The sequence below is a fragment of the Neophocaena asiaeorientalis genome, unplaced genomic scaffold, assembly GCF_003031525.2.
Source record: "Neophocaena asiaeorientalis asiaeorientalis breed wild unplaced genomic scaffold, Neophocaena_asiaeorientalis_V1.1 scaffold134, whole genome shotgun sequence".
Classification (NCBI taxonomy): domain Eukaryota; kingdom Metazoa; phylum Chordata; class Mammalia; order Artiodactyla; family Phocoenidae; genus Neophocaena; species Neophocaena asiaeorientalis.
The window spans coordinates 11761178-11772493 of record NW_020185339.1 but is presented as its reverse complement, the minus strand read 5'-3'; positions in this window follow the sequence as shown (position 1 = coordinate 11772493).

Below are 11316 nucleotides of genomic sequence, written 5' to 3'. Positions count from 1 at the left end.
TCAAGAGTGCAAAATTTCTTCTACATACAACAAAATGCATTTAGAAATCTGCAAAGTCTGAAGGCTTAAGACAGAGCAACCTTTCATCCTTAACCCCAGAATGGTGGGAACAACTATGGACCTGCCTTTCAAAGCTTCTAAATTTATTTCAAAACAGTTCCATGGAGCTGCCTTCAAGGCAGTGCAGCTGGGGGAAGCGGGGAGGGAGAGGTTGCCCTCTCCATCACAAGACCATTTAGTTTTTATCTTTATTTCTTTATGATGTAAAAGGAAAAAATTCTCAGGAGTTACTCTCTGACTGCCCCTATTGTGTTCATTTTCTAACATGTAGCCATTCTGAGAGCTCAGTTTGTTTTTAAGGTGGGCCCTCTACTCTTCCTCTGACAAATTGTACCTAACAGCACTCCTCTCCACTAACTCAGTTTCTGTATTCCCTGGTCCTCTTGGACAAAAAATTCAGAATGAGAAGGTGGTCATAGTTCAGTGACCATAGAGTGTACAATTTGTTTTTCGTGCTAATAGAAGGCAGCTGGCACAGGTAAAGGCAAAATTCCCTGACCTAATCAGGGAGGTGTAGACTGCTTTTCTGTAAACAGTTTGGGTCATGCTACTTTCCACATCCTGCCTCTGAAATAAAAGAAACGTATACTTCAAAGATTGTTGGGGAAAATAATTCTTTAAAATCTTTGTGAAGCTCTATACAATAAGCAAGCATGGACTTCTTAAAAATTTGATTAGTTAAAAGAACATTTTTCTAATTTTCACTGACAAAGGTGTCTTTGAAACAATCCCATTACCTGACTATTAAACATAATATATTTTTAATGTAATAGTGACAATAATATCTAGTGTTAAGACCAAATTTAGGATTAGTTCAAAATAATGGCTTAATATTTAAATAATCACTAAAGAGAGATTGGTGCTTTATGCTGTTTCCTCCTAGAAAATGGAAATAATTTCACGAACTTCTACTGAGACATTCATGTATATAGGATTATCCATGGCTGAAAGAAATGAAATGCTTAAATGAAAAAACAAATGGATTTATAGACCTAGAAGTGATTATTTATAGTTTAGAGATAAAATCAAAAGAAATATATAGATTACAATGCTGTTTTGTTGACAAGAATATATTGAGTACCTAGCAAATTCCAGTTTGGAATAGATTTTTTGTAGATGCTGAATCTCCTTAAGAAGAATATAGTCTTTAGCTAAATCATCATTGAACCCTAAAACGTAAAAATCGATGGATGTGTTTTACAGCAAAATTACTCTGTGTAATAGAACACCCAGTCCAATTCAAATCTATATGAAACAGTTCACTCCTCTAAGTTCCTATCTCAGTAAATTTTATAATCACACAACATTTGCCCAAGCTAAATGCTGCAGAGTCATTTTGTATTCCTCTTTCTTTGTTGCCTTATGTCCAATCACTTCCCGGAGTGTGTTGAGCTCCTACATTTCCTTCAAACCTGTTTCTGCCATCTCATCCTTTTGCTTTACAGCTTTTTATCATCTCTCACTTGAGCCGTTTCAACAGAATCATAATTAGTTTTCTTGCCAACATTTTCCTCCTCCTATCCATCTTAGCACTCCAGAATTTTCTCTTTTCTTTCTGTAATTCCCTTTATAAAATACTTATTGATCATGTAATTCCCCTGATTAAAAACCAATCTAAGGATGGTTTCCTATTACCTAAAGGATAAATTCAGACTCCGTATAATGGCACTTAAAGCACATGGCAAACAGGTCTCTACTCATCTCCCAGAACTTTCTCCTGTTCCTCTCTCCCACTCTTCCACTCTTAGATTCCATAACCACAAAATTATTTCACAGGCCGAGAATATACCTGGGGCTTTTATGCCTCTGTGCCTGTTGTTCCTTCTTCCTGGACTATCCTTTCCCACGTTCTCTACTTAGTGAATTATTGCAACCACCCCTTGGCGCTCAGCTCAAATGGCATCTCACCTGTGGAAGCGTCCCCTTCTTTATCCACTGCCCCTACCCTGGGCAGACCTCCTTGCTTCTCAATCCTTATGCCCATTACAATTTGAACAAAGCTTTAGTCTAAAATTGCCATCCTTTACAACACTGATTTTTGCGTCCACCCTCTGATTTTTTAATACATGAAAGGCCAAGATCCTGACTTACTTATCTCTATACCCACAGCAGCTGGCATTGAAGATAAAGAGATGTGTGATTACAGCCAAGATTTCTAGAAAGTTCAACTGAGATTCCCTCCTGGATTCCCAAGCAACTACCAACGTGTTTCCTCTCCTCACAATAAAAGTCAGTTATTGGGTAAAGAAAAATATTTCCTTTATTTTGGGACTTGTCAGCACCTTAACTTGCAAATGTTTAAGAAGGTGACAAAGTACATAGCAATTCCCAAATGCATGTGACCCGAGAACATATTTCTGAAAGACATCTACATGGATCAGTGCTATAGCACTGACTTATAGAAACACTGATCTAGACAAGCCCACACATTTTATACATGAGAAAAGGGTATCCCAGAGAGACTGAGTAGCCCAAGCTCACAAAGCTGGTTAGTGGCAGAGCTCTTTCTAAAAATGAGGTCTCATGACGATCAGATCGGTATTCTGTCCACTTGCATCAACTATCTCTTGGGTTACGTAGTGTGATTGTAAGATGAGTCAGTGACCACCTTAGATCATGAGAAATTGTCATATAACATAGTCAACAGTGAAGGGAAGGGGGTAGGGCAGGGCTAGAGAGTATAAGCAATAACTCTTAGGCCCAGTAAAAAAGGCCAGGTCTGGAAGGAGAGGCAACGGAGAGTGGGATATCACAAGAAACAATAACTGAAGGAAAGCGCAGAAGGTAAGTCTCAATAATTTTAGATAAAGTTTTGCTAATGCTTCCATCATGTCAATTATTATCACACACAGTGAATGCACAGGGTAGAGCAGGATGAGGATTCAAATCTGATTAATCACGAAAACTCTCCACGAGGCAGTCATATTAAACTGGGTTTTGATAGCGTATGGGGGACCCTGGCACAGAAAAAAGACAGAGAGTAGAGGAAAGGGCATGAATAGAACCGTCAGATACCCTATGTAAAATATAGCATTTTCTCTAGGTCATCAAGCAAATCAGGCTCACATTTGGGGCCTGAACCAGAAAACAGGCATTGATAGGAGGTTCATATTTTTATCACTATATCATGTTTCCCTCTACAAGATATGCCCAATAATTCATTCAACAAATGTTTTGAATGCCTTCTATGTCCCGTGCATGATACTAGGAACTGGTAATACTGCAGTTAACAAAATAAGATAAAAACCCCTGCCTTCACGGAGGATTTATATATATATATATGTATATATATATACACACACACATATATTAGGTAACTAGATTTTGGAAACAAAAGTATAGAAAGGGGGCTTCCCTGGTGGCGCAGTGGTTGAGAGTCCGCCTGCCGATGCAGGGGACACGGGTTCGTGCCCCGGTCTGGGAGGATCCCACATGCCGCGGAGTGGCTGGGCCCGTGAGCCATGGCCGCTGAGCCTGCGCATCCGGAGTCTGTGCTCCGCAACGGGTAGAGGCCACAGCAGTGAGAGGCCCGCGTACCGCAAAAAAAAAAAAAAAAAAGTATAGAAAGGAAGTTATCTTCTCATTATAATGTGAACAAAAACAGATGTTCTTTGTTATTATTAAAAAATAAATTAGCATATTCAGATCACTCATTATTTAGTCATTCTTTCAGCAAATATTTATCGATTACCTACTATATTCTGGGCCCTGGGGATATGGCAGTAAACAGCAACACAGAAATACTCCTGATCTCTTGAAGTTTACATTCCAGAAAGGAAGATAACTTCCTCTTTGTATTTTTGCTTCGAAAATCTAGTTACCCAATATATTTGTCAGTGGAGTGTGTACTGAAAAACCAAACCCTGTGTTTTAGAGAAAAGATTACATTCTCTTTCATCTTATATATTCCCCCATTATCACCATCACTCTATACTAAAGGGGCTTTTTTATGGCATTGTGACTATTCAATTCATTTTCTCAAAGGCTGGTAGCAGGAGCAAGAAAAATGATGCTGAAGTTTCTCTTCCCTATGACTGTGCTTAGGTGTGGGGGTGTGGGTGCATGAGGTCATGACGTCATGCATTCTAAGCAGAGTGAAGAGAAAGTTACGGTACTCTTTAGCATTTCTCAATTTCAAAAATCTTTTTTCTTATTTTAGGAAAATTGAGGTTGCTCATTTGTGGATTTTATGATCCCTTTTACAGGAGCAGAAGCTTGGTGTTTGTCCTCCAGTCCGATTCCAGCATTCCTGAGACCAACATTCCTCTTATGCTTTCATTTGAACACAATGCTCTGTGCTTCCTATCCTGTGTGCTTATGGAGCCTGGCTCATAAAAACCTTCTGCATATTCCCACTGGGAATGGGAAGCATCTGGTATGAGAATGATCCATCTCCTGCTTTGCAGGACATTTTGAAACCACCATATCTACTTGCAGTATTAATTCCAGCTCAGAAAAGAACGTGCTTGGAATTGTCATTGTGAAATAGCAATACGGTGTTTATAAAGAATGGGTACCGATATTCTTCCTCTTTTTATAGATACTTTTATTCTAAAATATACACGATTTTTACCTGGACATAAAGTTAATAACCAATAAAGGTCATATAAAGAAAAACATGAAAGTATGTATAAGAAAATAGACTCTGGATCACCAAAATCTATTGTTAAGTGTTTATAAGTAAAGATTGAGGCAAAATGGTGCAGTAATTAAAAATGTGTATTCTGACCATGATGGATTAGAGATGCTCATGAATTCTTATTAGCCTCACTGCCATGTTTATACTCCTTTTATATTTGCAACAATTGCAGCAAAATGAAAAAGTGGCCAGCTTCTGGGTGGGGTCCAGGGTCTGGTCCTTGGCTTGGCAGCCCTCTAAGCTCAGCTTTGCCAGTCTTTCCTCAAGTATCTCACAGGAGCCAGAATGTCAATTTCTTAGTTTATCATGAGAAATGCACACATCAAGCCACCCAGCATAATATAAAAGCAGATCAGAAAATCCTCTACCATAAAGAAAACAGACTCATAGATATAGAGAACAAACTAGTGCTTACCAGTGGGTAGACGGAAGGGGGAGAGGCAGTAGAGGGGTAAGGGATTAAGAAGTACAAACTACTATACATAAAATAAATAAGCTACAAGGATATATTGTACAGCACAGGGAATATAGCCAATAGTTTATAATAACTATAAATGGAATATGACTTTTAAAAATTGTGAATCACCTGAAACGTATTATATTGTACATCAACTATACCTCAATTTAAAAAGTTTAAAAAATAATAATAAAAAGAAAGAAAATCCTCTTCCAATAAGAAAACAGCACAGAAGCAGAGCATACAGAGATGGTTTCTTGGTGGAGGGAGTGGATGGTAAATTCAGTAAAGGAGGTAGTAGATACATTGCCAAGAGTTGATAGGCTGCTGGTGAGTAAGGAACCATCCCAGGAATCCAAAAGCTAAACCCTCCAAAAGATGCTCTTCTCCCTCAATATGGCTGTGACACACCACCTTATTCTTTCTCCCCCAGGTTGCTTTCCCTGTACTCTCTTCAGTCCATGCCCCTTCTTGTGATCACAGTCTAACCCTAGATAAGAGGACATCAAAATTCACTAGGTATTCATTTACCAAACTGTAATTACAGTTCAGTCCTGCTTCCAAGATTGCCTTTTCATTGCATTTTAAGTATTTCCAGAATACTTCACTTAAACATGACTGCTTTCTTGATCCATTCCTATAGATTTTACTAGTTGATTTCTTGGAGGTCAATCTTATTGTCCTTCTCTCCAAATTGGGATGTGTGCCCTTGTACAGACAATGATATTCAACAAGAGAATGAAGGATACAAAACAGACTTTGTAATCACCAGCCCAGGATCACTGGATTCTCCATTTTTGTGCTGAATATTGGCCTGGTTGTTTGCTTTTAAATGTAAAGTTTAAATGCCAACCTGTTTTCCCGTGAGTTCTTTCTGAATCAGACTTTGTTTGGTCAGCTCACAAGGTACACATTGGCTGCCAGCATGATTAGGCTCTGGGGTAACAGTGATTAAGAGGTAGGGAAGTAAGTGGAGGCCACCAACACAGAATTTAAAAAGAAAAAAAAAATAGACTAGGGTGGGGATATTTAATGCTTGTATCAGACACCAGATTCTCATACTAAAGGAGCCAAGAAAATGTGACACAGAATCTAACACAGGCTTCTCCCATGACTGGTCAGGAAAAACATAGACATTTTACTCACAATGCTAATTAGGATCTCACAGGTGATTAATTCCAAATTATAAAGGTTTATTCAACCTCACAGAGTGGGAATGAATTGCATGGCTATTCTGGTTCCCAGGAGAAAATAAAATAACAGGAAGTCACTATAAAAGGTCATTTATCAGGAAATCCCCAACTTCCATTTTATACCTTTATAAGAAGCGACAAAATGTACCCCAAATAAGCTCAGGTAGAAAAGAACTCAGACTCTGGTTTGAATTTTTTTTAAGCACAGAGAGTCCTATTTAGATTTTCCCTGAGCACTTGGAAGGTCTCTCTTAATGCGAGAAGGCAAAAGAAGCGGATATCCCAGGAAGCCTGTGGTCTAACACTTAGACCATCATTCCTGAAACAAGAGGGTCTGGCTGCATTTCCCTCACTGTCAACCCATATGAATGCATCACCCTAATTTCAATCCATATGAAATGAAAGTACACTCTCCAAATGCAATCTTTAAAGATACAATATCCAAATGGAATTTTTCTAGAAACCGGGCATGGAATACACCATTTCTCCTAGAAATCTCCTCTAGCTCCTTTCTTCATTTATACTCAGGCATTAATGTATCCCTCCCTGAACTTCCAAGTAATTCTCTTATTTATTAACAATGTGATTGATTCAGAAAATGCTTCAGCCATACACCAACCATGTGAGGAGGTCAGAACATTTTAAAATAAGCTATTCTTGGGGTCATCAAGTGCCTATGGGTAAAACAAAACCAAGGGATTGTTTTTCTTTACATGGAGTCATATTGACCTCTAATTTTGCCTACACTAATCATTAAACCTTCAGGAAATATTTCAAGGGAAAACATACTGATTTTTTTTAATTGTGGAAAGAACCCAAACCTTTTCTGCATGCTAATATATTCATACAAGTTCATATTGAAGCTTCATTGAGCCAGAGAATTCCTGTAAGTGCTCTGCTCTCTTTCCTCTTCACTCTTCATGCTTTCTTGAATACATGAGTGTGAAGAGGTATTGTTAAGCCAAAAATAATGGCCTAGCCAAGTCCCCCAAAAAGGAATGTGCAAATCTGGGAACACATTCCAGGATTTCTAGCTACCAGTACAGGGCCTGAAGTATAAGAAGTACTAGCCAGAAATATCGAGTTTCTCGAGAATCAGTGAGTCTCAGCCAATCCCCTGAAGAGCTTTCTGAGAAGGAAATAGTTCATAAAGCAATTCTCCATGTAGTAAGAGATTTACTTTAAATTTAAATAATAGTAATAGATATCACTTTAATCTCTCTTTAATAGATATCTCTTTAATAGATATTTCAGAGATTTCCCAGGCTTTGAACCCTCTAATGGATTCCCATCACAATTAAAATGAAATCCAAAGCCACACAAGATGGGTCCTTGGCTGCCTCACTGACCTCATTTCCAACTACTTTCTCCCTCACTCATGCTGCTCCAGCCACAGTGGACTCCATGCTGGCCCTTGGACTTTCCAAGTGTACTCCCAGCTCAGGGGTCTTTCCATCTCCTCTCTCCCCTGTGGAATTCTCTTCATCTGCAGATGGCTTCATCCACAGAGGAGATGGCTCATCCTCTCCACTCACTGTATTACATGTTCATTTGTCTGTTTGTCTTACTGTCAGTTTCCTTTTGGAGTGTAAACTTCAGGAGATCAGGAACAATTTCTGTACTGTTCATTACTTATCCCTGGGGCTCAGAATGTAGTAGGTGTTCAGTAAATATTTATTGAATGAATGACTAAACAGCAAGTTATCTGAATACACTAATTTATTTTTTAATAATAACAAAGAGCATCTGTTGTGTTCACCATTACATTCTCACTGCCTAAGACAGTGACTGGCCAATTATAATCTCCATATGTGCTGGGATACAGCACTACAAAAGAAAAATGAGGCTGCTTGTATGGACCTTATATTCCACCAAACAAACAAATACACAAATAAATATGCAAGAAAACACCAGCGAGAGAAAAATGGCAGGATCCTGTGCTACAGAGTGACCAAGGGAACTACTTATTTCACAGGAGATGGAATGCTTAAGGAGGCGACACTTAAACTGGGTCCTGCACCTGGGTCAAATCGTGAAGAAACACTGAACAAGCCCAAATCAAGGGCATTCTACAAAATAACTGGCCTAAATCAATTAAAATGTTAAGATCATGAAAGTTAGGGAGAGACTAAGGAATTAACCCCTATTCAAGAGAGGCTAGGGCTTCCCTGGTGGCGCAGTGGTTGAGAGTCCACCTGCTGATGCAGGGGACGCGGGTTCATGCCCCGGTCCGGGAAGATCCCACATGCTGCGGAGCGGCTGGGCCCGTGAGCCATGGCCGCTGAGCCTGCGCGTCCAGAGCCTGTGCTCCGCAACGGGAGAGGCCACAACAGTGAGAGAGGCCCGTGTACCGCAAAAAAATAAAAAAAAAAAAGAAAAAAAGAGAAGCTAAAGAGACATGGCAACTTGGTGAAATGTATGACCCTGAATTGGATCCTTTGCTATATAAAAGATGCTACTGACCAAATTAGTGAATGTGAATGGGGTCTCTGAGCAAGGATATATAGAGATTCTTGATATTGTTCTTGTAACTTTTCTGCAGGTTTGAAATTTTTTAGAATAAAAATAAACGGCCTCTGTGGGGGGAAAAATTGAGGCACAGAAAAGTTAAATAACTTTCCCAAGGTCCCATAATATGTGATAAAGCCTGGATGTGAACCCAGGCAGTCTAGCTCCCAACTAGGTGTCTTCAACCATGTTGCTTCTATAAAATAGAGTATATCAGCATAATGCCTCATGCAAAATAAGCTCTCAAGCTGTATCTATTACTATGAAAAATTAATATACTATAAACAAACAAATAAGCTGAGTCTTGCATGATAAGAAGACACAAGTCATGCTAGGAGCTAGGGTAAGAGAATGCCAGACAAAGGTAACAGAGCGTACAAAGGCCCTAAGGTGAGCACAAAATTGGCATGTTGGAGAAAAAAGTCTTGTGTGTAGGTAGCATCAAAAGTTATGGGGAGCAGGGTTTGAGATGAGATCAGAGGCAGTTCTTCAGGTCAGACGCTGCAGAGAGCTGTAAGCCAGGAGAAAAAGAATGTAATGTATTTGCATGTTATTGGAAGTGTAGGCAAGTTTTATGGGCTGAATTGTACCCCCCCCCAAATGCATATGGTAAAACCCTTACCCTCATTGCCTCAGAATGTGACTATGTTAGTGACATCAGCAAGATGTCAGAGTAGGGGGCCCTGGACCATCCTTCTGCCCACAAACACACCAAATAAGCAATATTCACAAATTCCTTTTATGAGGCATCTAGAAACTAAGTGAAAGGCTCCTAAACACTGGGTGACCATGAACACAGATTTATTGAAACCAGTAAAGGAATTCAGGATATCCTCTTCCCAGAGTCCCTTCCCCTGGGGCAGTGTCATATGGTCAGAAAGAGACCTCCTGGCTCCTGACTTCTCCCCTACTACCAGGGGAGGCGAGGGGTTGGTCTGCCTATCCTGTGCTCCTCCCCAGAAGTTTGACCTCAGTCCTGTCAGTCTTGGAGGCTAGATGGGTCCACCATAGCCTAACAGCCTGAAGGAAAATGGAAACAGCAGCGTGGGATCACAGACACATCATAGCCCTACCTCCTGCTCAGCACAGAGTGTGTGGATGAAAAAGCCCCGCCCTCAGCTTCCGCCAGGGAGGGAAAGAGTATAGCCATGTGTACAGCACCCCTACTTTTCTGAGGGGGCTCCCCTGGGGACTGACCTCTGCCCTGCCTGACTTGGAGTTATACAACTTAATAACAAAAAAACTAATAACCTAATTTTAAAATGGGCTAAGGTATGAATAGAAGAAGACATACAAATTGCCAACAAGCATACAAAAAAATGCTTATGGTCACTAAGATAGGGAAATGCACATCAAAACCACAATGAGCTATCACCTTACACTTGTACGGATGGCTATTATCAAAAAAACCCAGGGGCTTCCCTGGTGGCACAGTGGTTGAGAGTCCGCCTGCCGATGCAGGGGACACGGGCTCGTGCCCCGGTCCGGGAGGATCCCACGTGCCGCGGAGCGGCTGGGCCTGTGAGCCATGGCCGCTGAGCCTGCGTGTCCGGAGGCTGTGCTCCGCAGCGGGAGAGGCCACAACAGTGAGAGGCCTGCGTACTGCAAAAAACAAAAACAAACAAACAAAAAAAAACAACAGGTGTTGGTGAGGATGTGGAGAAATTGGAACTCTTGCACACTGTAAATAGGTATGGAGAATGGTACGGCCACTATGGAAAATGGTATTGGGTTCCTCAAAAAATTAAAGATAGAACTACCATGTAACCAGCAATCCCACTTCTAGGTGCATATCCAAGTGGACCGAAATCAGGATTTCACTGAGATATCTTCACGCCTATGCTCATTGGAGCACAATTCACAATAGCTAGGATGTACAAACAACCTAAATTTTGATCACCAGATGAATAAATAAAATGTGGTATAAACATAAAATGAAATACTAGTCTTAAAAAAAGAAAAAAATTGTGCAATATGGGACAACATGGATGAACTTTGAGGACATTTTGCTAAGTGAAGTAAGCTAGACAAAGGAAGACAAGTACTGCATGACTCCACTTACATGAGGTACCTAAAATAGTCATATTCATAAAATCAAAACCAGGAACTGGGGGCGGGGGGGGGAGGAGGGGATGGGGAGTTATATATCAACAGGCATAAAGTTTCAGTAAAGATAAATAAGCTATAGAGATCTGCTTTACAATATTGTACATTCATTCAATAATAAGGTATTATACACTTAAATTTCATTAAGAGAATAGATCTCAGGTTAAGTGTTCTTACCAAAATAAAACAGAAAGAAAGAAAAAGAAAGAAAGAGAGAGAGAGAGAGAGAGAGAGGGAGGGAGGGAGGGAGGGAGGGATGGAGGGAGGAAGGAAGGGAAAGAAAGAAGGGAAAAAAAGAAGAATGTGGCTATATTTGGTCATACCTCTTTAAAGAGGTAGTTAAGGTAAAATGA